Below are 10,273 nucleotides of genomic sequence, written 5' to 3' on the forward strand. Positions count from 1 at the left end.
TAAGTATTATCTAGAACATCCCTGACAGGTATTTGTCCAGTGGATCTGGCTGATTGTTAAAATATGCTTCCTATCATCTACACACATCTATCTCCCCTCTCCCCCAGACTGGCTCTGCTCACTAGTCCTACAGACTGCTAAGGTTGAAGACAATATAACAGAGACTCATGAAAATGCACTCCAACTGTTAAGCAAAGGTTTATGTTTAAGACACTGCAAGAAGCTTGGCTTCTAGTAGCTGGCAAGCTGGATATTATTGTGAGGAGGAGATTAGTATCAGCTACACCATCAGGTGAATACTTTTCTATCCAAGTCTCTCACTCGGGAATGGGTGATTGGGGAGGAGGTCTCCTCAAGCACTCTTACAAGATTATGGCAGTTCGAGGGCACAGACTCAGCTTCACCCACAAATGTTGAGATAGGCAAAATATATGATGTAGAAGAGAAAAAGGAACGTTTCAGAACCTTCCGAAGAGTCACTCTGGGGTCATTTCCAGAACAGCACTGGATTGGGAAGGGCTTTCAGGTTAATCTGCTCTGATTCATTCCTCCCTGATATGAATCTGCATTTGCTAGCACACTGTGAAATTCTGTTTTCATGGCAATATCTGGAAAGGACATAAATTGTAGTGAGTAGCTGTCTCTAGGAATTTAGTCAATGCTGCCATGGAAACCACCTTTGCTATGTTTTGGAGAAAACCTCCTAACTTCCCTGTTCCTGTTTTCATCTTTGGCCTTCCTGACATGCACCACAGACTCCTCCAGCACCCAGTGCCTTCCCCAGAGTCTGCACCCAGCCCTACATCCAGTGCTGGCTCCTTCAGGCTTTCTTCCCCTCTTCCCATACCCAACACTTCCAATGGCAGCCATCTTGCCTAAGACACCACTAGAGTTAATAAGGCTGGGAACAGGTCCTTGGAGCTGGGAGAATTTAGGGAAACTCCTACCTGTTGAGTTTCACTCAGCTGAGCAATGACTGTGTCTCCTGGAGTCCCTAGCATTGTTAACATGCTCCCCTATGCCCAACCAGGATCCCAGCACCACATATTAGCCCTTCTCTTGCTCCCTACAGCCTATGTCTGCCCTCCTTTAGCTAATTTTTTAAAACATTTCTTGATTTTGCATTTAGGAGGATGCTTTGAATACAAACAGGGATACTAGGCCCTCTGGAAGGAGCACTCGCTGGTAGCAAACTGAGTGCTTGGTCTATGCATGCCAATCACTCAGTAATAGAATTGGTTCCATTTCCTGTGCAACATTTGTGAGAAAAATTCCTCTTTGAAATTTGTCAGATGGAAAATTTCCCCCCAAAATTTTTCTGAATCAAATGAAACAAATATTTTCATTTTGTTTTGACATCAAATGATTTCTTTCCATTTTGAAAACCAAAAAAATAGTTTTCTATTTTCAGGGTTCCCCCCAACCCCCTCTTTCTTTCCCATTTTTTTCTTTCCCTCTTTTTCCCCCACCCCACTGGAAAAGGCTAAAAAGGATGACTGTGACGAGAAGCCCCATCTTCACACTATTGGTCTCTAACTGGGAAAAGTTGACAGTGAGAACGTGTAGGAAAAAATAGGAAACAAGAATATTATTTCCGGCAAGGGAGAAACAGGAACAGTTTTGGTCAAAAAATATTCAACCAATCCTACTCTCTTTGAAAGTGTCCTGCATGGACTTTCTGGTATTGATGGCAGAGAGCACCCCCTCTGAAGGTCTCTATTCTGACAGTGTGTATGGGAGACTGGGAGGATATTTTTTGAAGGCACAATCGCACCATCTTCTCATTTACGCTTCCTCTAAGCCAAATGCCTGCAGCCCAGTATCTCTCTGTCCTTAAAGTCTTTTGATTTGTTAACAATTACTACTTTATCTAAGCAGGATCAATGTTTGGTTAATAGGCAGTGCAGTTGTAGCCATGTTGGTTCCAGGATATTAGCGCAACAAGGTGAGTGAGGTGATCTCTTTTATTTGGCCAACTTCTGTTGGTCAGAGAGACAAGCTTTCGAGCCACACACAGCTGGAACAGATTGTTTCGCACAAGTAGTTAACACATATTCTAAGGGACCACTCCAGTCTATACATGGAAGAACACGTAGGAAAAGGAAGGGATTCCTTATTCTATCTGTAACCCTTCTGCCAGGAGGAGCCGGCAGCAACCAGAGCTGGGTTCAATGTCTAGGGGTTCCTTTTCAACAATACAACACAGAAAATGGCTTGAGCCCCCACCCAGTAACCTGGGACAATTATACACCACCCCGTTGGCGCCTCTAGAGGCAATTCTTCCCCTCTCACAAGCACAGAGCCTGAGTGTAGAATATAAACTTTTAATAGAAGGAGGGAATTTGGGAAAACGCCACAAGCAGGCTTCATCAACATAAAACCGTGAAGAAAAGGCTCACCCCAGTGTCCTTTTGCCTCAGGTTCTTAAGTCCAGCAACCAAAAGTTTCTTTAACATGCCCCTCCCTTCCGTGCACCCCACTCACAGTTGTTGTCCTCTGCCAATGCAGACCCAGAGTTCAGAGATGCAGCTGCAGAGTTCACCTCCCACCCTGGCTGGGGGTGGGTAGCACCTGGCTTGCCCTGCTGTCAGAGCCCTTAACTCACCACTCCACTCGCTGCCCTGCTCTGCCCGCCACTCTGGGATGTCTTGAGGGCCTACCGCTTAACACAGCTCTTGCTGAGTTCAGCTGTTAGCATCTCACTCCAAATGCACAGTTTCTTGTGTCAGAGACACTGTCCCAAAGCAGGTTACTGATTATCCGTGATTTCAGCGATGTGACATATAACAAGATTCTAAATTGATGCTTAATCAGCTCTGTTATTGCACAGTGGAGAAAAGAAGGGTCAAATGGTGTCTAGGCCCTTCACGCAGGAGCGCTCATGCAGACCCTGTTTACATATCTGAGTGAGTAGGGTTACCTGTCCTTTTTGATGTCTGTATCATCAAAGAGACTGAATCCTCTCGTCTAGCGACTTCTTAATGAGATAGAAAACATGGTGAGTATAGATCCGCTAACAATAGATCATTAGTAAGGCTATGTTTTAGTCACAGGTATTTTTAGTAAAAGTCATGGACAGGTCACTGTCAATAAACAAAAATTCACGGCCCATAACCCATCCATGACTTGTACTATATACTCCAAACTAAAACCTGGGCCAAGAGGCCTCGGGTGCTCTGGGGAGGGCAGTCTGGAGGTGCTGCGGGTGCTGGGGGGGAAGGGTTGAGGGAGGCTCTCAGGCTTCCTGCCTGGCTCCAACCGGCATGTCCCTGCAGCTCCTAGGGGGGAGGGAAGGCAAAGGGGGGCTCCCCACACTATCCCCATCATGACCTCCGGCTCTGCAGCTCCCATTGGCTGCAGGTGTGGGCAGCGCATGGAGCCCTTTGGCCCCTCTGCCGAGGAACGGAAGGGACTACCAGCCACATCTGGGGAGCCCCTTGACGTAAACGTCGCCCCAAACCCCAGCCTTAGCCCCCCCACACACACCCAAATGCCTGAGCAGCGGCTGATTTAGCTGACTCCAGGGCTGCCAGATCTGCTCAGGCAGTCCCGGAGCTAGCCGCACTGGCCATTGCAGAAGTCACAGAGCCTTAATCATTACCAAAAAAAATGACGCTCTCTGTTTTCTACACACTAATGCCAAAGAAGAGCTTCATGAAAACCGTTTGGGGTAGCAATTAGCAGGCCCCAGAAATAGTCAGGAATACTGGTAAAACCACTGGGGATAAAAGTAAATATCTGAAAGAGAATAACAATTCTTTCGTAGATAAATAATGGGACGAGTTGATAGAGATGTAGTGTTTAGTCTGATTTTTCATGAACCTCCTGATGCTTTGGACCTTCCGACTCCTGGCCTTTTGTTTTCCTCTTTTGATTTCAAACTGAATGAAACCTCATTCTTTTGTGCTGACATCACATCCTTCCCGCCCACCCCACGGCCAATTTTTCACAATCTTTTCCTTTTTTTATATTTAACCAGATTCCATGCCAGTTTTAAACTTTGGAAAATAAACACTGAAAAATTCTCAGATTTTCTTTTTACAAATAAAAAGGGAAAATACAGAACACTACTTAAAAGCAAGGCTATAGAGCCATAGGCTTTCCATGGATGAAAGTGGCTCGGCAGTGTGTAACCTAGAGGACAGTAGGTGACAGGTTCTAGGTTTCTCAGAGAGCAAGAATGGTGGGAATACTGGCTACTATCCTGCTGATCTCAGCTTTGCCACGTGGAAAAAGACAAAATCTTCCCAAGCACCAGTGGCTCTGGTGGTGTTAGCAGAGAAGCGTCATCTATTTTTGTTCCAGCGTGAAGGACAATAGGCAGGTGCCATGGCGGGAAGAATGGTCAGACTTCATGAAGGAGTGAGAAATAGCTATTCAGATGAAGTAGAACAAGCAAAAGTAAAAAGACAATCTTTTGATGGTAAACCCGCTGACTGCAGAGACTAGGAGCAAGGACATAATGGAGACACAGCATGCACACAAAGAAAGCCCTTCTCTAAAGCCTGCTGAGAGATACAGCCCAGTCACACAACACCTGAAAGTTCATGGAGCATTTCACTGCTGAGAGCTCAGTACACAAAACCCACCAGGGCCACAGCTCCTAGCAGCCCCAGCCAAGCTTTTCTTCATACCCAACAACAGGACAAGTTCAAAGCTAACCACTCAGACTGTGTTTCCTTCCCTTGCTCTGCTCAGGGAGAGCAAGACACTCTTCCACAGCAGAAAGCAGCTGCCTCAGAACAGCACTATCTGCCATTGTCATGCTCAGAAAGAAACACTACAGCTCCTCATCGTGGTTAGCAAGACCAGGCTTTTACAGCCACCCTTCTCCAGTCACCAACTAGAGAAATGACCCCTGAAAGCATAGCCTTAACCAACACCCACCCTGCCAGTCACAGACTATTCCGGCACATTCTCCTCTATCTGCTGGTTGCTACAATTTGGCCTTCACGAGACAGAGAGCACTACGAGAAGCCCCACGTGAGCAGATCCTGGCTCTCAACTCTGCCCTCCGTGGCTCCCTTCCATAGGCTGCCTCTCAAAGCAAAGCGGCTCAAAGTAGCCATCCCCTTTCATTTGCATAAACTGAAGACACAGGCAGGCCACTCCACCAATCTTCTCCCTGCTCCCTTCTCTGCAATGCCTAAGACAACAATCCTCTAGTTGGCTGAGCCAAGAGCTCTCTAGAAACAACAGCCTATGCAGTTTGGGACACCCAGAGCGTGTTTCTTTGGCACCAGAGACCAAACTGGAGAAGGTCAGCAGTGGGGAGCCAAGCTCTTCAACGAGGGGTGTTTCCTGAACCTGAGGGCCAGTCTTACCATTCTTCAGGGAGCAGGAGCGTTGACATCGAAAATGTTTGGGAACCACTCCGGAAGCACAGACTTAAAAGGAGTATTCTGCATTTTTGGGGTGGTGTTTTGGGTTTTTTTTTTTACCAATTTGCACTAATAAATTAGCAGGCTTATTTATTAAAGGAGTTCAGGTTTTACTGATTTACACCTGTTTATCAAACCACTCAATGTTGTTTTCAGGTACTTATTTTTGTTAAACTCTAACACTAACAGTTGTGCATCAGGTGAACGCGGTAGAGCACTGGTTTTCCTCCCGAGAAACAAGGAGTGACTGAGAAGATTGCATCGTTTTGCAAGTTTTGGGTGAGAAGGAGTGACTGCAAAACTTTTGTGTGCACAAGGCCACTTTCCTGGATCTGGTATGGAGCTTGCCCCAGCCCTGCACCACAGTGACACCAAAATGACACTATGTGCTCATAGTGGAGAAGTGAGTGGCGATTACTACATGGAAGCTTGCAACATCAGACTGCTTCCCATCAGTGGGGAATCAATTTGGAGTCAGGAAATCTACCGTTGGGGTTGCTGTGATCCAAGAATGCATGGCCATTAATTGCCTTCTGCTAAAAAGGGTTGTGATTTTGGACAACATGCAGGAGATACTAAACAGTTTTGCTGTAATGGGGCACCCAAACAGTGGTGGGGCAATAGAAGATATGCATATCCCTATCTTGGCACCAGACCACAGAGTACATACACAAAAAGGGCTACATTTCTATGGTGTTGCAATCACTTGTGGATCACTGTGGATGTATTACTGATATCAGCGTGGGATGGTCCAGGAAGGTGCATGATGTGTGCTTCTTTAAGAAAACAGGCCTGTTCAGAAAGTTGCAAGCAGGGACTTTTTTTCCAGATGGCCAAATCACCATTGGAGATGTTGAAATGCCAATAGTGCTTCTGGGAGGCACAGCCTACCACTCACTTCTGTGGCTCACGAAGACATACACCGGACCTCTGGATGGTAGAAAGGAGCACTTCAACAATAGGCTCAGCAGGTGCAGAATGACGGTTGAATATGACTTTGGCCACTTGAAGGGGTGCTGGTGCAACTTATTCACGAGTTTAGACCTCAGCGAAAAAGATATCCCCATGGTGATAACTGCCTGCTGTGTGCTTCATAATATCTGTGAAGCAAAGAGGGATAAGTTTCCCCAGGGGTGGGGCATAGATGCAGATAGGATATCTGCTAATTTTGAGCAACCAGGTACCAGGGCTATTAGAAGAGCTCAGTGGTGAGCTATGCAATTCAGGGAGCCTTTGAAAAAACATTTTAATAATGACCCACGGTAATGTGTGTTGATTTCTGTGTGGTGCCTGCTGATGTGTTTTTGGCACCCTGCTCTGAACTTTCTTGTGACTGCTGTGTGTGTAGTAAGGTAAGCTTTGAAATGCCCCTCTTGCTTTGATCTCAGAATGACTCCCAGCCCCAACCTGCTCTAACCATTAGTCCCCCCATGCCTGACAGAGCTGGGGAGAGAATCCAGCAGGCCTGACTCCCAGTCCCCCCTGCCCCGCTATAACCAATAGACCCCATTCCTTTGCCAGAACCGGTCAAGTCTCTGTCCCACCAGCAGCAAGAGCTGGCGGGGCGGGGGAGGGGGGTCTGTGCTGGGGATGCTCAATCATCTAGCTGCAGGAGACACATATGGTGAGAAAACCCAGCTGTTTCTGGAAATACTTCTGACCCCAGAACACAAGAAAACCAAAAAAGTGTTCAAAACAGCCAAAGCAATGCTCAGCAAGAAATGGGAGACGACCGTGACGCGTAACCTAAACCCAGACGTATTTGGTACTGAATATTATTTTTGGGATGTTATCCAGGTGTTTTACCGCTTTCCTGAAGGTGAAATTTGCAGCAGACCATTATGCCAGTGTTTCAACATTTTCCGCTAAAGATGAACTTTCAAATCTGAAAGGGGAATTTACTACTTACATGAACTTGCCTAATCCTGACAATGAGAAACTGGATGTGCTGGCTTTTTGGAACAGTCATCAAGACACACTGCCCAACTTCAGCAAAGTGGCATGGTGAGCTTTGAGTGTACCGTCTGTATCTATTGATGCAGAGTGCATATTTTGAAACTTGGACTACCTCTAAGCCAGCAAGAGGTTCCACATGAGTAAGGATACTTTGAAGAAAATTATGCGAGCATACGCAAACCAGGATTTCTGGAAAAAACCACTAGCTCTGAGAGATACAAAATATAAAAAGTTTCATTATTCTGTAGTAAAATGTGTATATTACAACATTTTTTTTTCTATTTTTCCTGTTTGTTTTTTTATTTTTAACCTGATTTCATCCCAGTTTTAATGTTTGGAAAAAATCCTGGTTGTTTTTTTTACTAATAAAAACTGAAAATAAGGAATACTACTTAAAAGCAAGGATATAGAGCTATAGGCTTTCCTTTGAACTGGACCCAGAATCCAGATAAACCCTGTCAAAATTTCTAATTGCAATTGACCTGGATGAAAGTTGCTCAGCAGTATATAACCTAGTGTTGGTGATGAATTCTAGGCTCCTCGGGGAGAGCGAATGGTGGGAATATTGGCCACTGTCCTCCTGATCTCAAAAATGCCAGGCAGGAACAGACAAAATCTTCCAAGCACCAATGGCTTTGCCCGTGTTAGCCGCGAAGCGTCATTCATCCATTCTAGCGTGGAACACATCAGATAGGTGCCATGGTGACAGAAACTCTCAGACTTAGTGGAGGAACAGAAATAGCTATGAAGGTGAAGCAGAACCAACAAGAGAAAAAGAATCTTCTTATGATAAATCTGCTGACTGCAGAGGTTAGGAGCAAAGACATAACAGAGAGACAGTACACATGGAAAGAAAGCCCTTTTCTAAAGCCTATTAATAATGACAGTCCAGTCACATAGCAACTGAAATGCAAACAGAACATTTGACCAGCAGGGGCTTAGTTTACCAAAGCCACAAGGAATGTATTTCTCAGTAGCTATACCTAAGCTATTTTTCACACCCAAGTTCAAAGCTAACCACTCAAACCGGACTCCCTTTCCCTACAGAAAAGAATAGCCTTCCCCACCATAAAAGTAGCTGTTATTGGACAGCACTCACTACTGTTCTCATAGTCAGAAAGAAACACGATAGCCCTCCATTACAGCTAGCAAGACCAGTTTTTCACAACCACCCTTCTCTAGTTATCACCTAGAGGAAATAATCCAATAAAGCACAGCCTTAACCAGCACCCTCCACCCCCGCCAGTCACAGGGCATTCCAGTGCATTGTCCTCTAAGTGCTGGTTGCTGCAATTTGGGCTTCGCAAGAGAGCACTACAAGAAGCCTCATGTGAGCAGAACCTGGCTCGCAACTCTACCCTCCACAGCCCCCTTCCGTAGGCTGCCTCTCAAAGCAAAGCTGCTCAAAGTAGCCATCCCCTTTCATTTGCATAAACTGAAGACACAGGCAGGCCACTCCACCAATCTTCTCCCTGCTCCCTTCTCTGCAATGCCTAAGACAACAGTCCTCTAGCTGGCCAACCCAAGAGCTCTCTCGAAACGACAGCCTATGCAGTTTGGGACACCCAGAGCACATTTCTTTGGCACCAGAGACCAAACTGGAGAAAGTCAGCCATGGGGAGCCAAGGAGGGGTGTTTTCTGAACCTGAGGGCCAGTCTTACCATTCTCCAAGGAGCAGGAGCTCCCAGTTTTTCTGGAAACCACCCCAGAAGGTTTGACTTAAAAGCAAGTATACATAGCCATAGGCTTTCCTTTAAACAGACCAGAGTCTGGATAAACCCAGTCAACATTTTTAATAACAAAGAGGACAACAATAATTTTAGTGTTTTTTTATCCTACTGTTCCTAGAATATGAGGGAGCAAGGAGGGTGAGATAATATTGTTTCTTGTACCAGCCTTTGCTGGATGAAATTAGTTAATTTTTTAGCTGCACAGAGCTCTTCTTCAGTTCCAGAGAAGGCAGGAGAGATTTTGAGCAAAATATACATTTAGACAGTTTTTTAACCAAGAGTGGTACGGCTTCTTGGAGGCAGTCACTTGTAATGAATTGGTTGATTGAGGGTTAATTGTTTAAGCATAAAGGGCTTGGAGTGGGCATTTCAGGATATCAGTCAGTCTGGTGTGTTACAAATTCTTGCAAAGAGCCATTAAAAGAGACTTTGTTAAATCCATGATTTTTGGTGTCTAACAGTGTTATTAATTTTAGTTCCCAGGCTCGCCTTTTGAGGTGTTGTACAGGTTTTCTTTGAGGATAAGTATTGAAAGATGACCTATGGAATGTTGCATTGTGAAAAGTGTTTGCCCCTTTATAGCAACATCTGAGGGTGCAACTCCAGGGGGCAGCAGGACTGACTCAATGGATACCACTGAGGGAAAACCTTCTGCCGGCAGTGCTCGGGGCAATCCCACCCCTACATTGAAATGGAATAAGCAAACACCCAAAGAATAATGAGTTATTATCCCTATGCACTAATAGTAGTAAAATGCATTTGAACCTATAATTAAATGATACCATTGCAATAAACAAAAGGTTTCTTAAAAAAAACTTAAGGGCAAAGAACACCCTCACAAACCCAAAAAGGGAAATAATGACACACTAAGAGAAACACACCACAGATTCCCTCCTCTGCAGGGACCTCCCTTCCACTTCTGGCTCCAGTAGACACAGCAACACACCACACACCCCAAATTCAAGCAACTCATACTGCCCACACAAAGAGCTCATCCTGCACTTATCCAGGGCACAGATATCAACAGCAAATATTTGTCATTGCTGAGTTTGGCATTAAAGTTTTCTGTAACCCAAAGCCTTAATGCCAACCTCAGCAGCCTTTGCATATATTTACTGTTGACATATGGGCACTGGGTATGTGGATGATGTGGCCCTTTGTTGGTGTGGAAAGTATAAGGAACAGCTCTACACAGGCTCAGAACT

General features: G+C 45.3%; 1 non-coding gene and 1 pseudogene across 1 annotated transcript; both read right to left on the bottom strand.

The window, feature by feature from the left end:
* Positions 1-4,660: 4,660 nt before the first annotated feature.
* Positions 4,661-4,874, bottom strand: LOC141983546 (small nucleolar RNA U3). The gene has a single exon (XR_012638390.1). It is a non-coding gene; the product is annotated as a small nucleolar RNA U3 (small nucleolar RNA).
* Positions 4,875-8,353: 3,479 nt separating this feature from the next.
* On the bottom strand, positions 8,354-8,558 carry LOC141983555 (small nucleolar RNA U3; annotated as a pseudogene).
* Positions 8,559-10,273: the final 1,715 nt, after the last annotated feature.

Source organism: Natator depressus, chromosome 2, assembly GCF_965152275.1.
Source record: "Natator depressus isolate rNatDep1 chromosome 2, rNatDep2.hap1, whole genome shotgun sequence".
Taxonomy (NCBI): Eukaryota; Metazoa; Chordata; order Testudines; family Cheloniidae; genus Natator; species Natator depressus.